The 26,988-nt window shown below is 43.5% G+C and overlaps 1 protein-coding gene across 6 annotated transcripts in view; it reads right to left on the reverse strand.

Annotated features, from left to right (window-relative positions):
- The window catches only part of SLC12A7 (solute carrier family 12 member 7), a 170,229-nt gene that overhangs the window by 95,284 nt on the left and 47,957 nt on the right, over window positions 1–26,988 (reverse strand). The gene's annotated exons all lie outside the window — the stretch shown is intronic.

Here is a 26,988-nt window from a genome sequence, read left to right on the forward strand (position 1 = left end):
CCTTTCTGTTTGGTTTTAGAAAAAGGCAAACCCATTCCAGGCACATCCTATTTTCCTGGAACAACCAAACCCTTTACATTGCTTTAAGTTATGATAACATAACATAACATAAGCTATATAACAAATTTGGTGGTCCTAGCTCTTGCCTTTTAGGGAGAGTACTTTATTAAATAGAGGAACAGAAACACTCTAGAATATATGATAGATTTAGGAAGGATTGAGAGGACATGGGGAAGGGGAAGGGCCACTGGCAAGCTATGTCAAAATGAAATTAACAGATTCCCAGTCACTGATAACTTCAAGATAAATTATACTGAATTTTTATGTATCAACAACCTAACACAAAGACCAAAATGAGGTGCTAGTTGGTATACGTTACACACCAACAAATCATGCTCAGGAACTTGATGTCTCCACATACACACCGAGAGAGAGAGAGAGAAGCTGAAAACAATTATAAGCCAAATCAGACAAGGACAAATTTAATCAGAAAATTGTGAATGATAACTGGGAACTACTCAAGAACATCTTATTAGATGCTCAAAAACCACAATCAGTGCAAAAAAGACTGTGCAGATATGGGACCTAAGCCACCCCCACACTAAACTGGTCTTGACCAGCCTAGGGTCAACCAGGAAATTTCACCACTAAAACTGAGAAAGAGGAACGTTCTGCTGCTGATAATGCATGCCCACCTCAGGAATGTTCCAAACAAGAGCTGTAATCACCAAGGGTTGTAAAAGTAGAGACACACAGGCCCTAGGAAGCTTTAGGGAGGAAACAGAAAACTCAAAAACAAACGGGAATAGATAAGATAAGCTCTGACAAGTTGATTTTTGAGGACCAAATGTGCGAACAGGGAAAGTCATAAATAAATTATATTTTAGACATGAGAGTAAAATGTGAAGAGACCTGGGAAAGGAGGAGGACACATAGATCCCAGTGTGTGATTGGTTACATTTTGTTACCTAAGGGTGTTAGACAATGTGACAGATTTAGTAGAGTTAAATGGCACTCCCTGTATAATGTAAATGGCAAACAAAATGCTCCATGAGAACCAACTCTGGACTGCAGGACAACAACAAGCTGCAAGACACCATATCGCCTTGCATAAGCAGGATGTGTTAAGATGCCAGAACCCCCAGACCACTAGATCCTGACTTGCCATTGGGTGACATGTGTCCATATATTAAGAGCAGTAAGCATAATAGCTTTGCTTGGCTTATGTATCGCTGAAAAATTAATATTGAGAATACAGCTGTGTAAGACACTTTCACTGAGAAAAGGTCCTGTGGACCCATAGGGGCATGATCTCCAAGAGAAGGGGTTAGGGCAAGTACTCAAATCGACCAGGTTACTCCCTGCACCCCTGATGGACAAGAGTGGGTGCATTATGTTCCAAGCCCTCAAACAGAAAAGGGCATAGGTGCCTAAACAAACTGAGTCACGTCTTCAGCACAGTGAAAGCAGATTGTGTGGATACCAGCCATGCCTGTTAAAAAGCCAACCATATTAAGGAGAGAAGTAATCACAGGTGTAAATTAAGTATTATAATCAATCATATATGACAAATGGAAAAGGGGGAAATTTTATAACAACAAATATAAACCAGAAGTGAGGAATTGTAGAAAACTGATAAGAGAAGGCAATGCACATAGGAAGAAATGCATGGCCAGTACAATAAGGAAGATTTTTTTTAATGTATTGGAAAACATTTGTCTAATCCTGACAATTAATATTAGTCTGTTATTAAACAGAAATGCTGAAAGTATCAACAGTAATGCAGAAATGGCAGAATTTTTGAGTAAGTATTTCTCTTATGTATTCGAGCAAACACAGTTTATGTAGTCTCATCATACACTGGTAGCTCTTACCATTCCATTAGTATCTCTGGAGGATGTTAAACAGAAGTTACTATGGTTAGGTATTTTTAAATCAGCAATTAATTTCCATGCAAGAGTTTTAAAAGACCTGGCTGAGAAGCACACAGGGTCATTAATATTTATTATGAATACATCTTGGAACACAAGTTAATGTTACTTTTTTTCGTTTTAGAAAAGTAAATGGGAGGCCCCAGATAATCTAAGGTCTGTTAGTCTGACATGGATCCTCAGCAAAATAATGGTGTGACTGATATGAGACTCAAATAATAATGAAGTAATAGAGGGCAATATTATCAATGCAAATCAGTCTGGGTTTATGGAAAATAGAAGATGTCTAACTTGATATCACTTTTTCATAAGATTACAAGTTTGATTGATAAACTTAATAGGTGTGAATTTAATATACCTAGGCTTCTAGAAAGCATTTGACTTGTTATAGCACAGATCTTGACTAGATTCTAGCCTGACACAAAAACAGTAGTACACACTAAAAGGATTAAAAACTGGCTAAATAAGTCTCAAAATGTAATTCTGAAACACAGAATCAATGAGTGAGTGGTTTGTCTAGCAGGATACCCAAGACATCCATCCTTGACCCTGCAGTATTTAACATTTTTAAACCAATGACCTGGAAGAGAATATAATATGAAAATGCATGGAGCAGGGAAAAATGAAGAGAATGAGTTGGATTACTTGGCAAGCTGTGCACAAACAATTTGTTACAATATGGCCAAACATAAGGGCAAATATCAAGCAACAATGCAGACCGTACCTACAAGATTAGTTGCAGGTCATGGTGGATAATCAACTGCACATGAACTCCTTGTGAGATGCTATAGCTAATGTGATCCTTGGATGTCTGAACAGCAGAAACTACAGTAAGTGGAAGAGGGATATACTGCCTTCGTACATGGCACTAGTCATACCCTTACTGGAATACTGTGGCAAGTTCTAAAGTCCATAGTTCTGTAAGGGATATTGATAAACTGTTAAGAGAAAGGATATGAAAAACCAGAAGACTGGGATTGAGTGATTGGAATATGAAGAATTCAAAAATTGGGAAACGCGCTTTATAGATTTTGCTCCTTGAACTTCTTGCTGTGTAGTTTACCAAATAAAATATTAAGGTATGACTTGATCAGAGTCTGTAAGTATCTCCATAGGGAACAGAAATTTGATAGATCTCTTTAATCTATCAGATAAATGTATAACAAGATCTAATGGCTGGAAGATGAAGCTAGATAAATTTAGTCTGGAAATAAGTCTTAAAATTTGATGGTGATAGGGAAAGTTAGTTTACCAATTGAACAACTTTTAACAAGGTTTGAGGTGGATTCTCCACAACTGAAAACCTTTAAACAAGACTCGATGTTTTTCTGAAAAAAAAAATCTCCACCCCCAACCACAACTATTAGACTTAAAAACAGGAATTGATTCAGTGAAGTCCAACAATCTGTGTCATGTTGTGGGTCATCTGATCACAATAGACCTTTCTGGCCTTAGAACGCTTGACAATTTAGTGAAGAAGCAAAACAACATTTTTCTCTGGACCACTTTTACCTACTTTATGATATACTTATACTGGAACAATTTAAGACAGAGATCTGCTTTAATGTCCTATGGTGCAAACAATGTGTCATTAGGAAGTTTACAAATCTTTTGTTAAAATCCTAAGTGTTACACACCCCTCAGAAAGGAGGAATTATCCCTTCTTAATCCATTTGGCTATGTCTACATTACAGAGATATTTCGAAAGAAGCTGTTCCAGGAGCTCTCTTCCAAAAGAACTTCTTTCAAAAAAGTGCGTCCACACACAAAAAAGCAGATCAAAAGATCGATCCACTCTTTTTACAAAAAAAAAAAAAAAAAGAAAAGAGCATCCACACAGCCCCCGCTCTTTCAAAAAAATGGGCCGGAGATCGAAAAATCAGGCCCCCATAAGGGCTGCTCTTTGAACGGGAAAAAAAAAAAAGGCCCTGCGGAGTATCTACACAGTTTCTTTTGAAAGAAGCTTTCGGAATGGTGTGATCTTCCTGAAACAAGAAAGGAAGAGCAATTTCAAAAGGAGTTCTGAATTCTTTCAATTTACTTTTGAAAGAACTCTGCATGTAGGTGTTTGGCAGTATCTTTCCAAAGAATGCCCTTTTTTCAAAAATATCTTTCAACAGAACTTGCTAGTGTAGACGCAGCCTTTGTGTTAGTGCTGAGAGCCATAACATATTTCTTAGTAAAAATGGTATGTAGACAGACATTACCAAGGCATTATTGTGCAACAATAAATTAGGGTTTCAATAACTGAAATGGCAGCAAAGCTCCCTGGTAGAAGGAAAGAAAAATGTTGATTTGGTCTCCGAAGTACTGCCTGACAACAGTTTCAATAACTCTTTTTAAAACCAGTACAAGAATAGAAGGTATTTCAATGAACAGTTATTCAATGCAGATTATGTGTATTTCTGCAGTAAATATTTTGTAACTTTCCTTTGATAGAGCATTATAGGACTGTGCTCAACTGCTCTGAAACCCAATATCTAGATTAAGTTTGTCTAAATAGTATAGGTTAAAACTGTGCTTCTTGACAACGAAGGGAAGAAACTAGAAATAACCAGGACACTAACTTTATGTTTCATTCAAATGATTTGAAAAGAAGATTAAAACAACACACATCAATATTGATATCATTTTGTTCAAATTTAATGCAGATTGCTAAAGTTGTAAGACAAAAATTCAACCAAGGATAAAAGACACTAAATATTGTAAGAGATAATTATAAAGTCTGATCCATTTTGATTTGCTGTACAGTACATTCCTCCTTCTATTAAAACTTAACACCTATTCAGAAGGTTGTAAAACATTCTCAGAGATTAGAGATTCATTTTGATGGATAAGATCTTTTAAAACCTACAATCCTTTGTCATTTCAGTAATCCATTTCCCAGCACACCATGACAACACATCTTCTGTGCCTCAGTAAATACATAGTGCAAAGCAAACTGTTGGATGTGAAGGAGAATTTCCTTAATCCTTCTATTCAAGTAATTTTCCACACCGGTAAGAAAGGATGCCCTTGGTGTAAAATTGTGCCAGGCCTTACACCTGCTTGCAAGGAGCCATCTAACATAGATAGGAATGTACACAACTGTTGCAGATCCCAGAGCAAGTGGGAGGGGGGCCTGGAGCAGGCAATGGCAGAAGGGCAGGAGTTAGGGCTAGACACTTGCCCCCCACCACAGAGTTGAAGGCAGTAGCACTGCCACAGCGCTTCAAGGAGGCCCAGATCTCTGACCACTTTGATGGCAGTGCAGCCAGAGATCTGGACTCCTTTGAAATGCCAGGCTGGTGGCATTCAAAGTTTCAATTTATTTCCTGTTACAAACTCAGTTTTGACAGATTATCAGATTCTTCAGATCATTCAAAAATATTTTCATGCTGAAAACTGTTTGATCTCTAAGAGGAAAAGAATGTTTTTTGAGAGGCTATGACTACATGAGACAAGGCATTTCTGAGATATGGAAGTTTGAAAAATTAGGTCATTTACTTTTTGAAAAGTCAATTCATTTGTAATATCTGTCAAAACATCTTGCTTCATAAACCCAGGCTTGTTTTACTCAGTTCTTCTAAGGAATTTTGACTATTTCAGTGTGTTAACTATGTGGCTAATCATTATGACTGCATCTTTGAAAGATCAGAATGTACTGAGTGTACATACTCCAAGGTGAGTCTTACACAGTTTATGACATCTGGAGATAGAGTCTTTAGACTGGAGCTCTGTCTACATTGCTGAGTTTAAGGGCAGTGTGGTCATAGCACCAGAGCCCTCCTAGCTCTCTAGGTCAGGGGTGCACAAAGTGGGGGGCGGACCCCCTCAAAGGGCCATGAAGTTTCTTAAGCAGGGAGTAGTGCTATTGGCTGCCGAGTCTCAGACTCATCCATCTCTTTAAAAAAGCTGAAATACATTACTGGTTTTAGTTATGCGCATTTCACATTTATACACTAAAGTTTTCACGTTCTACAGACTTGGTTTCTTACACATGCTGAGAGGCTTTTTGTTTTTCCCCATATGAACCTAACTGAAATTTCTGTTGGTTTGGATTACATTAGACAGGTGAGGGCAGGGGTGGGCTGCTAATTGCAGGGATGAAAAATGGGGCCTGATGTAAAAAGCTTGCTCACCCTTGGCTCTAGTTAAACCACCTCCATGAAGTATCAGAGGGGTAGCTGAGTTAGTCTGCATCTTCAAAAACAACAAGGAGTCTTGTGGCACCTTATAGGCCAACAGATATTTTGGAACATAAGCTTTTGGGGACAAAGACCTGCTCTTTGTCTGCGAAAGCTTATGCTCCAACACACCTCTATGAAGGGAGTAGGTAAAAGTTGTGGAAGCCTCTCAATGATGCTTTACAGAGCTCTAACTTGTTGTGCTTTTGGGGCAGGGCACTCCTCTGAGCAAGGAAGTCCCAGGATAGACAAGCCCTCAGTTGCAGAGCTCAGTCAGCCACTTAACAGGCCATCATTACCCCTGTCAACTCCTGACATTCTGAGGGGAGGGAAGGAGGGAGGGAGGTACATACACGCATGCATTAGCTAGCTAGCTAGGTTGGTTGCTTCTTTTGTTCAATGACTGATGCCTAGTGTAGCCCAGACGGATGAAGTTTGCTTATTTTAAATATAAATGTGCTAAAGTATAAGTATAGAATAGATATGGGACTAAAATATTAGCTTGATTATAAACACAGCTTAGTAAAATATGAGAAGTTAAACAATTCAGAGGCAAATTAGAAATAAATTAGAGCACAATCCAAGATTACACTGTACATACATTTTGATTTTAACTAGCTTTAGCAAGCGTTGTAGGTTAACATTTTGGATGTTTTGGAATAGTAGTAACCATAGAATTTGTACTGCAACAAATGATAATTAAAATGCTTGATATGAGTAGTCAGTAAGAAGTAGAAGATATTTGATTCAGAGATATAGATGATGGCATACGGTGTGGAGATATAAAAGGCAAGCTTAATAAATTAAGGGATGTTATAATTGATTCTAACAATGGTAAGATGCTCATTTTAAATTGGTGTGCACATCCATCAATGTACCATAACAGAAAGATTACAAACTCATTCTTGTCATCCTGGGACTAATCATCCTGGGATCCCCTATTTCATCTTGAAATATGAGGACACTACAAAACTGGTGAAGTATTTAGAAGGCCTTTGCAAGCACAGGTATCAGTGCTATTGCAGCTCATGGTTTTAAGAAAAATGGGTCTATATTCTGGGGTTTTAGATATCTTGGATCTTTTCTCCAGAACCATTCTGGGAAATGGAAGGAAAAAGCCTGTGACATAACAGGTAAAGCTGAGGAACTTTGGTGTCATGACCAAGATTTCGAGATTTATAGTACAGCTGCACAGAGTGAACTGGTGGTTTTATAGTTTATAGCCACAATGGGCAGGAACTGCGCAGTTAGCAAATGTCAGACAAGGAAAGTATAAGTCTCTCTATAGCCGCGTCTACACGTGCACGCTACTTCAAAGTAGCGGCACCAACTTCAAAATAGCACCCGTCACGGCTCCGCATGGTGGGTGCTATTTCGAAGTTAACATCGACGTTAGGCGGCGAGACGTTGAAGCCACTAACCGCATCAGGGGATGGGAATAGCGCCCTACTTCGACGTTCAACGTCGAAGTAGGAAACGTGTAGTCGTTGCGCATCCCACAACATCGAAATTGCAGGGTCCTCCATGGCGGCCATCAGCTGAGGGGTTGAGAGATGCTCTCTCCAGCCCCTGAGCTCAATGGTGGCCACGTGGAGCGGCCCCTTAAAGCTCCCCACCCCCTCCCTTCCCGTGCAGGAAGCTGAGCGCGCGTGCAGGCACCAGCAGTAACGCGCAGCTAGCCCGCGCACTCTTCCGCAGCCACCCACACCCCCACCCAACGCGATGGCCGCCCAGCAGCCCCCCCAGCACCCCAGGGGACCCCCCCCAAGGGGAACCAGGGCTCACTGCCCAGCAGCCAGGCAGGGAAGCGGCATCGGGGCCCCTCCTGGACGGAGGCCGAGCTTCGGGACCTGCTGGGGCTCTGGAGCGAGGAGGTGGTGCTCCAGGTAATGGGGAGCAAGAGGCGAAACACGGATGCATTCGCTTGGCTGGCCAAGGTCCTGGCCACCCGGGTCACCCTGCCCGCACTCCGGATCATGTACGCAGTAAAGTGAAGGAGCTGCGGCAGGGTTACGCCTGGGCCCGGGATGCGGCCGGCCGATCTGGGGCCGCCCCCGTCATTTGCCCCTTTTACAGGGAGCTCAGGGACATCCTGGGCCCCCGGCACACCTCCTCTCCTCCGGCCACTCTTGATACCTCGGCCGAGGAGCCCCAGCAGGCCCCCGAGGCGGAGTCCACCCCGGAGGCAAGCCCCACACCCCGGGGGTCCCCGCAGGAGCCCTGGCTGAGGGGAGGGGGTAATAGATATGGCCAGGGCCCTCCACATGCCCAGATGACCATGGCCACAGGGACAGCAGTGGCATGTCCCTCACAGGAGTGCATCAGCCCCTGCCCCCCCAGCACGACAGTGCCATGCCCCATCCGCGGGGCTTGGGGGAGCAGAACCTCTAGGGTCCCCCGGGGGGAGGGGGTGGGACACCCAGCAGCAGCCGCCGCCGCATGTGATGGAGTGGGGGGAGTGCAAATGCGAGACTCAGGCTAGGTATGAGCAACAAGCTGAATAGCTCCCAGTGGCTAAGGATGATCCTGGGGCTACAACTGGCAGGTTACACCTCTGCCCTGAACAAAGAGGAGGGAGGAGCCGAGCTGGGTTTGAATCGGGGGCCGCAGTTAGAGGCTAGGGGAAGGGAGAGCTAGAAGGCAGCCAGCCTGAGAAGGGGGAAAGCTACACCCCAGAGGGGCACCCCTGGGGGTCTTCTCCCCAGGACGGGTTGGAAAGACCATCTCTGACTGCTGTACTGTCGCTTCTGGGAGAAACTGGGCATCTGTTGCCTAATAAACCTCCTGTCGTACCTGCTGAGTGAGAGAGAGTCACTCCTGCCAGCGAACGGGGTGCAGTGCAGGGGGACCCCTGAACCCCATCACAGCAGCATCTCCCGGGAACGGAGAACGTGCAGCAGAGAGGTGGGAGGACAAGGGCCACGGCTCAGGGCCCACACTAACGGCTGTCTCCACTCTTCTTCCCCCCCTCCTGTGTTCCGCAGCTGCACCATTGGAAGGACTGGCCAGGCGTCAGTGGTCCCGGAAAGCCCTCCGGGGCCATCAGTCCAGGCCATCCCCTCGGCGGAGCAACGACCGGCCCCACGGCAGAGAAGACGGCGGAAACAGCACCACCACACGCCGGCAATGGACCCCCAGCGGCTGGCACTGCACCGTCGGCAGCTGGAGGTTGCCGAGCAGCGGCTGCGGGTGGAAGAACGCCGCCTCCACCTCCAGGAGTGGGCGCTGGCCTAGCACCAGGAGACATAGGGGGCCTACATGCGGAACCTCAACCGCATCGCGGACTCCCTGGCGCCCACCCTGCCTGCTCCACCCGCTGTTCCACCCGCTGCGCCGTCTTCCGTCACACGGCCACCCAGGGCCATTCCGCCAAGGGGGACCTGGGGCCAGCTGACATTCGCTGGCCGTATCTCCAGGTCCACCCGGCCCCCAGCCAGGGCTGCGGCCGCCTCCCCTATATATTCCCCCCCAGTTTATTGTTCTTTTCTTGTAAATAGTTTGTACTTGTGACCCATTACTTGGCTGATCCTTACCACCCATGTAAATAGTTTTCCCCTTCCTTATCTTCCCCTTTCATGTTATCCCGATTTTTATAATGTATATGTATTTGTCAGTTTGATTTCCCCTGTACAGAGTTTGTCTTGTTCAGAATATTTATAATAATAATAAATAATAATAATAATAGTACAAGAGTTGTAGTAAAGAAAATGTTTGAGTTGACAAACAACTGTCTGCTTTTATTTTTACAAGAAAAGTCGCGGGGGGTGCTCTTGGGTGCTCTGTGATGTGGGCGTAGGGGCAGGGAGTGTTGTGGAGGATGGGGGGGTGCAGTGGGGGGCCTGCCAGCATTCACCCCACAGCCTCATCGAAGTGGGCCCGCAGGGCCTCCCGGACCCGGGTCCCTTTGGGGTCCACCTCGTGACTAGGGGCAGCGGGTGGCTGCATATTGGCCCTGCTGGCCTCCACAGCCCAGCCGTGAAAGAAGGCCTCCCCCTTGCTCTCCACCAAGTTGTGTAGGGCGCTGCACGCACCCACAATCTGGGGGATGTTGGTGGGGCCCGCCTCAAGGCGGGTAAGGAGACCCCTCCAGCGCCCTTTGAGATGGCCAAACGTGCGCTCCACCCCCTGGCGCGTGTGGTTCAGGCGCTGGTTGAAGTACTCCTGGCTGGCTGACAGCTGGCCCGTGTACGGGTGCATGAGCCAGGGGCGGAGGGGGTATGCCGCATCTGCGATAACACAGAAAGGCATGATGGTGTCCCCCACAGGGATCTCCCGCTGTGGGATGTAGGTCCCCGCCTCCAGCCGGCGGCACAGGCCTGAGTTCCGGAGTACCTGGGTGTCATGGGTGCTTCCAGGCCAGCCCACATAAATGTCGAGGAAACGGCGCCGGCTGTCCACCAAGGTCTGGAGGACCACTAAGTGGTAGCCCTTCCTGCTCATGTAGCATCCTCCACTGTGTTCCGGGGCACGGATGGGGATGTGGGTCCCATCCAGAGCCCCGAAGCAATTGGGGAAGCCCAGGGTGGCAAAGCCTGTGATGGAAACATCCTGGTCCCCCAGCCTCACGAGCCTGTGGAGGAGCAGGGCGTTGATGGTGCAAACGATCTCCAGGGGAAGCACATGGGAGAACACCACTGAGGGGGTGGGCGGGGTGTCTGTGGCCCTCCCCTGCCAGGGCTGCCTCCCCCACTCCCCACCCTGGGTCCTCTTACGTCCATGAGGACAGCCCCGACGCGTGGCCTTGCCGCCGCCACACTGCTGGCCCCCGGATCGGTAGCTGTCTGGAGTGGCCAGCTTCCAGACAGCGATGCCGACCCGTTTCTCCACAGCGAGGGCACTCCGCATGGCGGTGTCCTGGTGCCTGAGTGCGGGGGTGAGCCACTAGCATAGCTCCAGAAGGGTCTGCCAGCTCATCCGACAGTTCTGGAGCCAGGGGTCGTCGTCCCACTCTCCGAGCACCAGCCACTCCCACCAGTCGGGGCTGGTGGGGTAGCTCCACAGCCAGCAGCGTGTGTGGCCGGGGGGCGGGGTGGTGCTGCAGGGTTGGGGGTTGAGTCCTCCTCCCCTGTGGGCAGCTCCTCCTCTGTGGCAAGGAGGTGCTCAGCTGCCTCCTGCATGGCATCGAGCAGGGTGAGCACTGCTCCTACAGGGGCAGCTGGGTGGACCTCTGGCTGCTGCTGCTGCTGGGGGTCTATGACTGCATCGCCCGAGGTGTGTGTGCCTATGGCTCTGCAGACCGTGTGCTGTGCAGGCTGCGTGTGTCTGGGAAGGGCCCTTTAAGGGAGCGGCTAGCTGTTACCCCGGAAGCGCTAGTCCACCCTGTGAACCTGTCTGCAGCTGTTCCTGGCCCCCTTATTTCGATGTGTGCTACTTTGGCATGTAGACGTTCCCTCGCAGTGCGTACTTCCATGTGGTGCTGCACAACGTCGATGTTGAACGTCGACGTTGCCAGCCCTGGAGGACGTGTAGACGTTATTCATCGAAATAGCCTAGTTCCATGTCTCTACATCGAAATAAGCTACTTCGGTGTAGCGTTCACGTGTAGACGTAGCTTATGATTGTCATGAAAGATTACCAGCAGCCTGCAGTGGTACTAACATGCACAGAAATAATGATGTTGTACGAAATAATGTGGGTTTAGTAATTAATAATGCCTTGATGCTATTAAAGAAAAGGTTGATTTCAATGTGAACTCTGCTAGGTGGGAGCTTCTCCACAGAGCAGCTGCCACACTCTGTCCCCCTGCCACTAGACTGCGAACTCCCTATTTTCTGCACCCTGGTGCCAGAAGGTTGCAGAGCCCCCATCCTTTGCTTCCCCCTCCTCCCTGGGAGGCTGCAGAACCCACCCCCATCCTCAGTGCCTCCCCACTGAACAGCAGCCCTCATCACTGAGAAGCCCTGACATAGGACCTTAGCACCCCATCCCCACAGGCCAGAGTCCCTAGTTGCTGTAAGTCAATGTGGTCGTCCGCCGTAGAGTGGCTCACTCAGCGATCAAGCATTTCTTGCTGCTTTAAAACTTCAAATTTCTTTAATTTCTTTCTGCTTTAAATCTCTTCCATGTTAGTTTTTTTTCTGGTTTTTGTAACATATTAAGAGGCTTTTGCCTTTCCCAAATGTTCTACAAATCGCTCTCTGTCTTGTATCTTTAGACAAAAATGAACATGTCCTATTCTTTAATACAAAAACCAAATCATTATTCAGACTTTATTTCAAAGTAACCTAAAAACATATTTTTCCTAAAAACCTATTAATACATTTTTTCCATCTTTTTTGCACTTTTAAAGCTCTCATTTTTGACATTTTCCCCCTGCGGCTTTGTGATAATATGCTTTGTTTTGAAAATTATCTAAAAAATGTCCATAAAATTATTTTTCTCTGAAACTATATAAAACAGATTTCTACCCATAACAAATAATATCCCCCCATCCACTGATAAAAAAATAGTAGCAGTAGTAGTAGACTGTTTTGCTTAATATTGGCCACTCTCTAGAGGTGGATCAGACATACTTTACCAATGAGATTGGAGCTAGTTTCTTACCTCAGACTCATGCTGGGACTCCAGAATGCTCAATTTAATTTCAGGTTCTAGAGAGGAATGTACACTAGGGTGTACAGATCCTTTGCCAGTCTCCTTCCCAGCCCATCCTTCTGTGTTTGTCCCACTTTCCCTGCTTCCATCCTCCTCTGCTTTTTTCCCCCTACAGTATGTCTTATTTGCCCTTCTCCAACTCCCCTCTCCACGCTATGACTGTGTCTACACTTGCACTCCTCTTTTGAGAGAGGAATGCAAATGAGAAATCAAACATTCAAATGAGGTGCTATTTACGCATCTTGTGCTCTATTTGCATAATCTTTTTGGAAGAGATTCTTTTCAAAGAAAGCAAGCAGAGGCTCTTTTGAAAATAAACCCCATCTTCAAAAGAACCCTGCCTCCTGAAACAAAATAGAAATAAGGGTTCTTTCGAAGATGGGGTTTATTTTCAAAAGAACCCCATCTACACTGCTTTCTCTCTTTTGAAACAATCTCTTCCAAAAAAATTATGCAAATGAAGCACAAGATACAAAAATCAGTGCCTCATTTGCATTTTCTATGTCCCTCATTTGCATTCCTCTTTTAAAAGAGGAATGCAAGTGTAGACACGGTCTGTAAGCCCAGGCTGTCCTTGTCCCACTCTGTTGCTACCTATCTGCACTTCAATCAGGTCGCTTCCTGCCATTCATTCACACTGCTTTGGAAGCAGAAGAGAGAGCACTGAAAGCATGGGAGGGAGGAAAAATAGTAAGTGGATATAGCCATCTGCCTCTGCATTTCTGAGGTCAGAGAATGAAGTACATTCTTTGGAGTTTTGCCAGTTTCACAAATAACTGCCATTCAACATAGAACATTCCGTATCTCTAGTGTTTCCCTGTAATTTAAAATTATGATTTTTTAAAGTTCTGATTAGTTGCATGTGTATGTTGTACATAAATAAATTACTTGAACTTGCTCCAATAGCAACAACTTCAGAGCAAAACACCACTAACAAGATAAAAGGTTTTACTGATGCTTTACACATCAATCTTGCCAAACATACCTACAGGCTTCAAATAGCAGCACAGCTCTTAGCTTTTCTTCACCTCTTGAATCCCTCTTTTGATTTCCATCAGATACTCTGCCAAATGTCAAAGTTCTCTATATCTCAGTTTACCCCTCCCTGCTTGTTCTCCATTTTCAAGCTTCTGGCTGTCATTTCTTCCCTCTGCCAGCGCTCCCAGTCCAGTCCTTCTGTTTGTCACATTTTCTTAAGATGCATCTACACAGCACTCCCCTTCCAGAAGGGGAATGCAAATGAGCGAGATTGAAAATGCAAATGATGTGCAGATTTACATCTCATGCATCATTTGTATATTTCCATGCAATTGCACTTCCAGAACAGGCTTTTCTGGATGCAAGAACAGCCATATAGATGGAGTTCCTTCGGGGGGAAAAAAGCCCTGTTTTTGAAAGAACCCTTCTTCCTGAAATGAATGCGGAAGAAGGGTTCTTTTGAAAACGTGGGGTTTTTTGTTTTGAAAAAGTGATATTTTATTTAAAAGATTTATTCGGTGATTGGACAGACCCACTTCTTCAGATCATAGCCATACCAGAACAGATTCAGTATTGAAGGCACAGAAAACCAAAAACAGTAATCAAGGTTGATAAATCAGGAAAATATTATGAAGGTGAGCAAATCATAGAGCAGAGGGTCAAGAATTAGATAAAGCCAAGTATGCAAAAGAGCCCCCATAATGAGCTAGAAAATTCCCATCATTCTCATTACAGAGGCTCTGTTGGATACTTGGCTTCATCTAATTCTTGACTCCCCCTCACTGTCCCTCTGTTCTCTGATTTGCTCACCTTGATAATATTTGTCTGGATTTGTCTACCTTGATTACTATTGATTATGATTTCTGGTTTTCTGTGCCTTAAATATTGAGTCTGTTCTGGTAAAGCTATGATTTGAAGAAGTGGGTCTGTCCCACGAAAACTCATCACCTAATAAATTATTTTGTTAGGTCTTTAAAGTGCTGCTGGACTGCTTTCTTGTTTTGATAATATATAGACCAGCATGGCTCTCTCAGTTACTATATATTAAAAAAAAAAAAAAAGTTGAGAAACACTAGTCCAGATCATTCTGAATTCTGATCCTGTCTTCCAGATTATTTGCAATCCCTCCCAGTTTGGCATCATCTGCAAACTTGTTCAGTGTACTCTCTATGCCATTATGTAAATCATTAACGAAGGTCAGTAAAGAAGAAGAACATCCCTGCTCTAGTGACAGAAGGAAAACATACTTTGTGCCGCTGCAAAAAAAAAAAAAAAAAAAAAAAAAACCCACCACCAATTACTGTTTAAACATTAAATTCTTGACTTTTTCGGCAAAACTGTGCTTGTTCAGTTCTTTTTAGCTACAAATACGATGAACATCCCACAAATTAAAATGCACAGTGCATAATTCAATACATAGGACTGATCATCCCATCCTGACAATATTTACTACCTAGCTAGAGAATAACAAAAAGAAACCCAAATATCTCCATCCTTCATAGTTTAGTGGAAAAGAGATGCTTTAGAGTAAGATATCCCCACGTGCGGCACACGAAACAATTTCAAGGATCACGTGGCAGAAAATAAGTGACTAAAAACAAGGAGATAAGCCCTGGGACCGCATTGGGAGAGGGGTTTGCTGATAAGGCCGAAGTCCTGAAAAGGGTATTCATGTGTTAAGCATGGGAAACACAGCTTTACACCATGCCAGAAAGGTAAACAAATCCTGGCTCTGTTGGACCACAGAGCAGCACACACTTCATTGTCAAGGAACATGGACAGAAAATGCCTTGCCAACAGTCCCCTTACGAGAAAGGGGAATCAAGCTCACTAAAACTAAACAGAAACTGATCAGTGCCTCCACTGATTTCCCCTACCAAAGTATGACACATGGAGAGGTGCTTTCTTAAGTAACCATGTCCGAAATCATTTAAGGCATGTATATTTTGGAGTCCATAAGAGCTTCTTCCAGACTCTAAATCATGTGGCCATATGCTAATGAGGTGCAGAAAATTTACATCAGCACCTCATTAGCATCTACCAGACTGCTCATTATCCTGCCACTTCTGAAAGAAGCAACAGGTGTAGACACAGCCTTCCGATGTACCTTTTCCACCGCTGAATGAAGACATCGCGTGATGGCTCGTAATGACTCACAGCATTGTCCAAAGGGAGCAAGAGATGAAATTAGGTGGGAGAATAGCATGAGACATATTTCCTTCATTCTGGGTCTTCCAGTTTTCAGACGTTTAAGTTTCTTTTACAGTCTTTACTGTTTCTCAGAGAGGCATTTCACATTCTGCCAATATCAGTCATGCTTACCTCTGCATAAACAAGGTTTTAGGGTGAATTTGCCTTCTGTTTAGAGGATGTGATGGTTGTGGAACAGAGGCACCATATTTAGAGGCACCAGAGGGAAATGAAAGGCCTCCCTAAGAAATGTCACTGCCTCTCAGCTACCAGCTCTGCTTTCTTCTTGGCCCTGTGTGACCTCTGAAGAACTGAAGGTGCTACAGGGAGGGCAGAATGTGGTGGCCAATGGGCTCTGAGGACCACTTCTAACAATTGCAAGCAAAGAGGAAGAGGAGGGAAACTGAGCCCAGACCACCTACTTTACTTTCATGGCCAATGCACAGAAGAGCTTTGCACAACGCTCTCTACCACATGGGAAAACTGTATCGGTATGAAATGGCCCATTCGTATTAATGAAATGTTCCGAACTGAAAGAAATTCTTATGATGAATGAAGCCTGAACAGTAGCTCTGAGCCACACAAAATACTATACTCATCTCAAAGAATGTTCTCATCCCAGTTCTTCTGTATTAATGCTAAGGTATAGTGCCATGGCCCACACATACCACTCTAAGCCCTGGTCTACGCTACCGAATTACTTTGGCATGATCAGTCTGCTCAGGATGATGTGGTTACAATAACCTGCAGGCTGGTGTAGACAATAACCATTTTGGCAGGAGAGCTTCTCAATGGAGCTACCACCTATCACAGAGATGGATTAACAAAGCTGAGAGGAGAAGTTCTCTTCCACTAGCATTCTGTGTTTGGAACCACTTCTAGAGTTAGAACTGATGTGTAACCAGTTCCCATCATGTATTAAGCTTAGTTCACGTGTTGTTGGCCACATCTACATAGGCACTTTCTGTCCTCAGAATAGGCTTCTCTCGACAAAACTCGCAGAGCATCTACACAGCTAAGGCGCTCTGTCAAGAGTTTGTCAAAAGAAGTGAGCTCCTCAATTGGCAGAGTTAAACCTCTCCCTGGCTCGGTCTACACTAGAGAGTTTTGTCGACAGAAGGCTTCTTCTGTCGACATAACTCAGGGACCATCTACACACTTGAAACATTTTCTCAACAGAACAATGCATTTGCCTCGACAGTATTAGCTCTCAAAAATTTGAGGCATAACAATCTGGCGACAGAGTGCTGTCAGCAAAAGTACAGCGTTGACACCTCTGTCAACAGAGAGGGCTTTCTGGGTGCTGGGCAGCCCTCTTTGCAGAGCTGCCATTCCGCCTTCTGGCGCCAGATGGAGTGCAGTCTGGCAGATCTCCATCGACAGATCAAGTTGTGTGTAGATGCAATCTGTTGAGATTTCCCTGCAGACAGTAACTTCTGCCGACAGAACAAAAAGCAGTCAAGTAGCACTTTAAAGACTAGCAAAATGGTTTATTAGGTGAGCTTTCGTGGGACAGACCCACTTCTTCAGATCATAGCCAGACCAGAACAGACTCAATATTTAAGGCACAGAACCAAAAACAGTAAGCAAGGAGGACAAATCAGAAAAAGATCATCAAGGTGAGCAAATCCAGGAGTGCAGGGGTCGGGGGGAAAGGTCAAGAATTAGACTGAGCCAAGTATGCAGACAAGCCCCTATAGCGACTCATCTGCCAACAGATGTGTCTAGTGTAGGCATAAGCCCTGCTCAGTCATGACATCTGTCGATAGCTTAGTGTTTTGTCGACAGAGTGACAGTCGAGACAGTTCTGTTGATACTGAGAGCTTCCAGTTGCTGAGCAGCCCTGTTTGCAGACCTGCCATTCTGCTATTCTATCACCAGAAAGAAGTGTAGTCTGGCAGTTCTCTGTTGAAAGAGCAAGTTGTGTGTAGATGCCTGTCGACAGATGCTTCTAGTGCAGACATAGCCTCAGAGACTGGACAATACCATCTATTGAGGATCTTTCCAATGCTACATTTCTTCCATTTTATGTCACGCTACAAGTCTGTGAACCTTAACTTCGCCATTTCTTGACTTTGTATCAAGGGCAAAATTTGTAAGAGCACTTAATTCACTTAAGAGCCTAAACCACATTTCAAAACTGCCTTAGGCACTCATGTGCTTAAGTTTCAATCAAAGTCAACAGGACAAACTATTAACCTAAGTCATTCTGGAAAGTAGGATTTAGGCTCCTAAATCACTTGTATTTTTACCTTCACAGCCTTGCTGCAACAACCACAGAATGCTAACTCTAGCATTTTATTGACACAGTAAAATATTCTATTTTGTTAACAGGCGGCCACCTTAAAGAGGACATCATTCTAGTGGTCTTCATAGATTCATCACGTTAGTTGCACCATTCCAGTCAAAACCCGTCATTAGGCCCACCAATGAACTTCAGAGGAGCCAGAGTTAGGGTACACTAGACCCCTGAGATATGCATAGGTTGCATGCCTAGGCAACCACGTGTAAATGAAATTTCATGTAAGTTTGGACAGAGTGAGGAGGGGCCCTGCCACCTTTGGGTCCACTGTTCCTGGCTGCACCTATCTCCCTGCTCCCATGAACAGCACTGGTCAGTTTCCTGGCTCCTGGGAGAGGCAGGGAGCTGGCAAACAGGCAGCCCCTTGCTGGAGCTGGGAAAACGACCAGTGGAGCAGCACTAGCCAGTTTCCTGGCTCCCACAAGCAGAGGAGAGCCAGGCTGCTACCTAACTTCTGGCTCCCCACCACTCAATTTTGACTCGCATTATTGCAAGAAACAAGTCGAAATTGTGTGATTCAGGAGTCTACCGTAGTTTTAGTAAGAGACCTTTGCTTTTTTCAATTTGCTCCCATCTCAAGCCAGAGCTGAGTCATTTCTTGATCCACACTTTACATTAACTGCAAACTCAAATTCCAGGCTTTTTTAAAAAATAAAAAATGTATTTACTTTTTTTCATCACGTTGCTGTCTTCAGAAGTTGCAATGCTGCAGGGGGTAGTTGTATTTGTTTTTTATATCTGGGAAATAGACTAGTCTAATAACTATTGCCTTCCTGACATTTCAGACATTTGTCGTCAGAGGTGAAAGTGAGCCGGCATGGCTTGGTACCACATACCTGCCCATATACAGACAATGTTAAAGCAAAAGAGGCAGCTGTTCCAGGGTCCAACAATTTAAAAGGCCCTGCATTTACAATTAGTCAGAGGTATTCTAGGATGTGTGTGTTTTTTCACCTTACCCACACCCTCTTCTCTTCTGAAGGATCAGATTTTGCATAGCTGGAGATGGGACACTGGGGCTGAGTCTACACTAGCAAGTTTTCAAAAGCTTTTTCAAAAGAAGGGGGCTCTTTCAAAAGACATTGCAGAGCATCTACACAAAAAGTGTTCTTTCAAAAGCGCATTGAAAAAAATGGGGTGCTCCTTTCAAAAATCACTCTTCCTTTCCCACTTCAGGGAACAGTTCCCCTTTCAAAAACTTCTTTCAAAAGAAAACACGTAGATACTCCACAGGCCCTTTTTTCCCCCAAAAGGGCATTCCTCATGGCACCCGATTTTTTGATTCCTGGTCTATTCTTTCAAAAGAGCCAGGGGACTGCACGGATGCTCTCTTTCGAGAGAACAAATCACTCTTCTGATCTTTCTTGTGTGTGTGGACACACTCTTTCAAAATAAAGTCTTTTGGAAGAGATCTTCTGGAAGGTCTTCTTTCAAAAAGGTCTCTGTATGTAGGAGTAGCCTAGGTGAGGTAAACGAGTGCTCTGAAGTGGTACAGAGAATCCACTTTCAGACATCAAGCTGGTGTGTCTTCCTCACATGCTCTGACTAAACTGACCGCCAGATTTGATATCAGGGTGGCATTTTTCCACAGGGTCAGATTTTCCGTGGACTTTCTACTTCTGCTTGGGGCATGAATTGCATGCTAGGATCATGTTGCCATATCTCACTTAACCAATCTCTTGCCACTTCAGAGGCTCAGACCTTGGTAACACCTCAGTCTCTCCTGCTCTTTGCCCGCTTCACATGACCCTTCAGTCTCCTGAAGACTGAAATTCTTTACAACAGGTCTACACAAGAAAATTAAGTTGATTATTTTGCTCAGAAGTGTGAAAAATCCACACCTGAGCGGTGTAGTTAAGCCAACTAAATTGTCAATGTAGACAACTTGATCTATGGAAAACCTCTTCCATCAGCTTAGCTACTACATCCTGCTGAGGTAGCAGTGGTGGGCAATGGTGCCTGCCATTGGTGTAGCCAGTGTCAACACTAAACTGCTCCAGGATTTCAAGTCAAGATAAATCCTTAGTCTGCCTAAACCACTGGGCTTTCTAGAGGGGTCATTTGACAAAAATGTCATGGCCTGTGATATACAGTAGGTCAGACAACATGAGCTAATGTCTATTTTGAAAGATTTCCTTAATCACTTCCAAAACATAAGTAAATGGGGGGGTGGGGGTAGGAGCCTAGCTTTTTCACCACCAGACAGGAAAAGAATAGCCACTATTCAGACCAGAAATAGAAAGTATAACTAGATTTCAAAGAGGTTAGGGTCAGAAAGAACCTCCTCTGTGTTGTGACTAGTGCAGTATTTTGGATTTGCATATTTTATTTCTTTTCTTGCTAAGGGCCCTGAAATATGACCCGAGACTTTGTAAGGCAAACAGTTCTCCCCCCGACCTCCAACACCAAACAAAAGTTCACACCAGGATTCTGCCCACCAAGTGAAACCATGATTTAGTCGCTCTGATTGCACTGGTGCAGGACTGGGCTTTTCAGCCTCAGTTTTTTTCTGCCATAGCGGAAGAGAAAAAGCAAGTTCACCTCAAGGGCTAGGTTGAGAAAAATCCCTGTTAGCAAAGGAAATGCTGCTGCCAAAGGTGTTTTCCATGCTGGCCCCACTTTATCAATTGAGACAATCTGAACCCCATCAAAGGAGTTTCAAGTCATGTGGGTGGAAATAATGAATGCTCCTTCCCTGCTATAAGGGGAAAACTTTCCCCTCGATTGTTTTTTCCCCCCTTAAATTGCCTAAAATGAAATTAAAACTATGATTTTTTTTTAAATATATACATTGCTATAAAATTCACCAATACTATCTAAACTGAAGCCCTTTGATGGAAACAGCAATTTTCTGCAATATCCTTGGGAGACCTTACCGAATTAAGTCTAAGCATCTTTGGGGTACATTATATTAAATGCAAAGTTTGTGTATGATTGTAGGCTGTGATAGCATGTACCCCTTCATGGGGAGAAGATATGGTGTGAAGCTGGGGAGTTCAAAGGACTATACAAAGATTGTGTCAGAGGAATTGACTGTTGGGATAATAAATGTTAAGTGGATTTGCTGAGGATTACCTGTTGAAGGGTTAAGTTTAACTCCCCGCTTGTGTGATGCAAAAACCCAAACCCATAAAACTACATTATGAGGACTGGTTGTCTACCAGTTACCTTTTCCCAGAGGCTGGAAATCAAAGGCCTGCTGTGTACAAAACACATGCAAATCTGCCCTGTCTCCATTCTGGTTCTCAATCTCAGATTATGATGAAATTTTAAGTATTGAGGAAAACCTACTTTGTGAGTTTTGAAGCACAGACACTGTCCAGAGCCCAAAGTCGGATTTGGGGTGACATCAGCTAAGCTTTTTGGGATGTATGTAGGTTCTTTTATTGTTCCACTATGTTTTTGCTGTAACGTTTTCACTGAAAGAATAAATGTACTTACTAAGAAAGAGTTGTGTGCTAACTCAGAACTGTGGGCATTTATGCTGTTCACCCTCTTGGAGAGAGAGCAAAATGCACACCCTAGCCTGTTTAGGCAGTCTGGCTTGCTGAGGGTACAGTAGTTAATGTTAAGGTTTTGTCATGGATATTGTCATAGGCAGCAGGTGTAAGAAGCAAGGGGAGGCAATGCCTTCCCTGAGCCTTAGTGCTGGACTGCTCCACTCTTCCTGTCCCTATTCTGACAGTTTCTGCCATCCCCCACAACTGGCTGTTGTAGCCTTGTGAGTCTTCCCCTGGAGCAGGTCCTTTAACTTAAAAGTGAAAGCCTTTCAGCCTGTCAGACCTATTTGCATAGCACTAAACCTGTGAAAGAGCCGTTGAAGAGTAATGAAGCCATTTCACAGGCATGTGCCCATCTGGGGACATAGACTATCAGTTCCTCAACTTACTGACAAAACCAGTTGGACATTTACTGCAAAAAGATTAAAATGTGCTTTAAACATTTTATTAGTTTGATGCAGAAGATTATAAAAATCACATCTCTAAAAAAAAATCCTTGCATAGAGTTTTAGATGCACAGACCTTAAATGCTTGGTTCTTCAAATCATACAGTTTTTAAAATATTTTTAACTAAATAAATTCTCATGTAAAATACACATTTTAATGACCATAGTCCAACTTGCTTCCATAATTGCCCTGCCCTTTCTTTCCATCCTTGCACTCTTTTCACTCCTCCGTTGAAGAGAGCTTTTAAAAGGGACAAAATGCCTTTTCAAGATAGCTGGACAAATGAACTTCCCTTTCTTTACTTCTGACTTTTTGATGAACTAGTTTTAAGGAGAACCTTCCACTAAAATCTGTACCTTAGTAAGCTATAAAATCCTTTGTTATGCCTAAAATGTTTAGAAACATTTTAACAAACATGATGAAACTTCATAAACATATTCTACAGCTACAGAAATCAAACATAAGTGTTCCCTTTTTCAAAAAGCAATGAATTTTGTTACGAACACACTAAACCACTCTGATTAATTTAAAATAACGTCTTTGTTTTAGTGCACTAAATAAGGAGTAATCTGGAATGATTACTTTATGAAGGCTTAAGAGTACTGTACATTTAAAATATAAAAATCAGCTTAGAACTGTATTAGGAAAATGTAAAACAGAGAATAGCTGCCTCATGTGTTCCATAATATATAACATTGTATTCAGCAGGACAGCTGACTTGCCCTTACTTAAAAGATTTTGCAAATCAATACCTGACAAACTTCAAAGGTATGTTAAAAACCCTGCAAGTGACATTTTACTTCAATTTAGTGCTTTTAATTAGATACCTTCCACATGTCCAGCCTTCACAAACTGGCATGCAGTGGAAAACATGATCCATTTTCTCAAGAAAGAAATTTTAGAAGGCTGTTTTTATTTTCACATGTAATTTGCTGCATCTGGGTTTAAGGATTTGGTTGGAAGGGCTGTGCAGGAAAGGGGAAAGAAGAAGAGAGAAAACCAATGAGGAGGAGATGGCATTTGGCCAGAGCTGGGGCAGAGCCTGAGCAGAACAGGGCTGGCATATGGGCAGGGCCACTGTTTAGGGAGCTTATTTCCCCAAGCAGCAGCTTCCGTGACCAATGGGTCTCATTCGCAAGGGTTCTGTGATGGAGCCCTCCTGAATGTTCAGTTTTGCAAATACGGCATCCCCTGGCTGCTGTCACTCCTGCCTGGGCCTCAAGGGAAGCGGTGGCTGCCAGTGCTTCTGCCCAGAGCCCCACGGGAAGCAGCCACTCCGACCGCTTGACAATAACTGAATTTGTGAACTGTAGGTTCACTAACATTGAGACCCTACTGCATTAGTGAATGGTACAGATAGGCTCTGGGCAATAGACTTTTTAAAAATCACAGAAGCTGCCACCTGTCCCCTGACTTTTACTGAAAACACAATGGTAGGGGCAGAGTGTTGGAATGGGTTAGCAACTAAAAGTTGGCAATAGGGACAAACAGTGTTCATGTTGTGGGAACTGAGCAGTGCTGCTCACTAAAGTCCCAGCTGCTGTTTGGCAGCCACTGCTTGCAGCCCTGGAGCCAGACAGCTGTTCCAGCACCACTAGTCTGGTCATGGAGGTCCATTAAAGCCACAGAAGCCTTCATCTCTGTGACAGAATCATGTATTTAATCATAGTGTAGGCAGCTGTAAAACAACAGTCAGCTGGGAGAGAGATGTGGATCTCTGCCCAAGAGAGAGGATGGCTGGGAGCTTGGAAAAATTTAAGCAAATGCCTTTGGGGGATCACTCAAAGGCAATACAGACTCACCTTGAACTGTGACAGGCCTCTCTGTTAGAGGTGCTATAAACACAGGTATCTAACAGTCCATGTCCCCAAGAGCTTACAGCATAGGTGGCAAAAGCGTTTTTATGTGACTATGAATAAATATATTCGCAAAACCTGCATTAAACCAATTCATTCATTCCCTCAGATTCTACCACCGTAGCCTCCACAAACCAGCACAGGAAGACTATGGTGAAAACAGCTTTGTAGTGTGAAAGCTAAAGATGATTGTTTTTTTCTTAAGAAAATAATTGTCCTCCCCACCCCCCGACATCTCAATTAAAATTCTTGAAGACATTTGTTTTAATTAAAGAATGGAATTTTGCTGATTAAATTTTCCAGACTCCATTATATATCCAGCTAAAAGATTTATTGAAGGTCCTCTCTCTCTCAGCCCCTCCATCCTCAATTGCAGGTGGTCTTATCTGCAATCATAGCTGAAATGATCATCTTCAGGCTAATAATTCACAAGTTTACCTCCTTTTATCCAATCTGACTTAATCAGCCTGTCTTCTGACACCCCTTTCTAGGTTTCCCAGTTGCCTTCTTAAACAGAGCATGAGGAAAATTAAACTCTTGATCTTCCCTTCACCATTCCGAGTCATCTCCTGTCTCCATCACAGAGGACACCTGCACATCTTTCCTGTCACTGAGGCGAAAACCAGCATGTCACCTTTGACTTTGTCCTCAACTGTATCCTGGTACTCAAGCCATTTCTCAATTTCAGTACTTCTCACCCCGCCTCCATTTTTTTTTTTTTATCATCATCACTACTACTACATCTGTCAAGTCCAGCCTGTCCTTTTTGTCCACTCAAAACTCTCATCCAAGCCTTTCATTTCTTAGCTACTGCCCCTCCTCTTCTCTAGCCTTAAATTGCTGTAACCTTGTTCCTCTCCTGTCTATCAAGAATGCTGCTGCTGCAAAAATCACATCTGAGGCTCATCACTCTAGCCCCCTTTATCCTCCATTGTGTGTGTCTACACTAGCTCCTCCTTTTCCTGTTTTATATAAAAATCTTCTTGCCTTTATCTTTCAGAATGTTTCAAATTTAGCTCCTTTCTACCTAGCTCGCCTACTAAGCTATAGGGATGAAATATACCTTCACTCTGCCAACATTCCCAGTCCTATCTACCCATCTGTCAGTTTCTTCCCAAAGCATCAGTGTGATTGCACCTGCACCAACCCTTATTGATGGGGAAAATTCTCCCATAAAATCTAAGTAACTACTATGTTACCCTTCTTCTGACTTCTTTCATAACCCAGCCTGATGTTCATAGTGAAGCAGGCAATGAGCTGTGACTATTGCTTTTCCTCTTTTCCTTTTCTTACCCCCTTCTCAAAGCCCTGGTCATTAAAAGACGAAACAAAGCTGTAGCAAGGAGATGCAGCTGCTCTCAGGGGCAGACATGGAGGGATGCCTATGATGGCTTACAAAAGCAAAACCCTACTCTTTTATCAAAGCCAGATCTTCAGCAGATATATTTGCCTACATATTTTATCCTATGCCGTATGTTTTCCCTGTTTGCCCCTTTTGGATTGGAAGACCTTCCGAGCAGAAATTCTGTGTGTTTGTCCAGTCCCCAAATGGTCAGAACTTAACCATGTTTCAAGCTCTTAGTGCTACCTTAATTAATAGTAAGACAAACTTTCTATTTCAATTTTAAAGTTCTACTAAACATCATTTGCAGCTAAGGTAAAAAGCTCAGTGGCATGAATTGGAGTCAGAATTTCAGAGCATTCAGCTGACCATAGGGTTGTACCAGCAGCCTAAGGCTCTCTCTGCTCTGGTGTTTTTGTTACTGTTCTGTATTTTAAACATGCCTCTATTCTGCCCCTCAAGATGACTGGCAGTACATTTCTATGGTTGGTGAAAATATGCTTGTGTAACATTGTTAATATGCATATTGTTTATTTGCTTATTCAGAAACATTTTCATAAATACCGGATAGCTTCAAGAAGCTTTAGTAAAACTTTATTATTACAACAGTTCAAACTTATTCATGTACTTTAAAAATACATAAAATAAAAGGTTTACAGTTTCAATGTTGAATGAATATACAGGTTTGGTTACTCCCCCACCCCCAGCCTCCTAGCATTCAGACCCCTGAAACACTCCAATTTCTAAATTAAAAGTTGGCTTTTTTGTACATATAACAACTTTCTTTTTCATGTTATAAGGCTTTACCTTTTAGCAATCCTGAATACAAATGGAGTAAATCCTCGTTTGGTATTATTAGCTTTTAAACCCCAAAACATATTTACAAATAACTGTTCGTACATCAGATGTACAAGATGGTCTTACTTCCCACCTCTGGATTTTTATCGTTGAACCACTGTAAATATAATGAGGTGTTTAAATAACTAAATGCAGTTTGAAATACAAGCTGACAAAAGAAAATTAAAAGTTGCGACAGAAACTGTATCTCACTTCATCATGACTAGATACATCAGATCCCAAAGATAATATTTTATGTTATAAGATGCCTGATGCCTTGGGATGACTGGTCAGAACAGAGCAAATTATAGGCAAGCTTAGCACAGCAAAGAAATTCAAAGTTAAGTTTTGTCCTAACCTAAACTAGGTATGTTGGATTACTTGCACAACAAACCAAAATTTAAAATAGCAGTTGCCAGGTTGAAAGTTCAAAATGTAAAAAAATTTAAAATATACTAAATATATTTTCTTCAGAAGACATTTAGGTAAAGTCTCAGTGTGTCTGTTTTACTTGTGTTTATTTATCAACTATAGAATAGAAAGGTTTCACTAATCCACTGCAAGTTATTCAAGGTAAATAACTTTGCCAAGACATTGCCATATAACTTAATGATATACAAACACACACAGCAAATTGTATCTTGCACTGTTTCTATCAGTGACTAACACTGTTTATTTAAATTATACTGAAAAACAGAATTAGAAATACTTAAGCTGCCTCTCTCTAAGCCTTTTACATAATGGTGGATTCTGATACAGCACCATTCAACCATCTTGTCAACACACTCATAAAAATTTGAAAATTTAGTCATTTAAAAGCAAATTGATATTAAAATCAAATACAG

The sequence above is a fragment of the Carettochelys insculpta genome, chromosome 2 (genome assembly GCF_033958435.1).
Source record: "Carettochelys insculpta isolate YL-2023 chromosome 2, ASM3395843v1, whole genome shotgun sequence".
Taxonomy (NCBI): Eukaryota; Metazoa; Chordata; order Testudines; family Carettochelyidae; genus Carettochelys; species Carettochelys insculpta.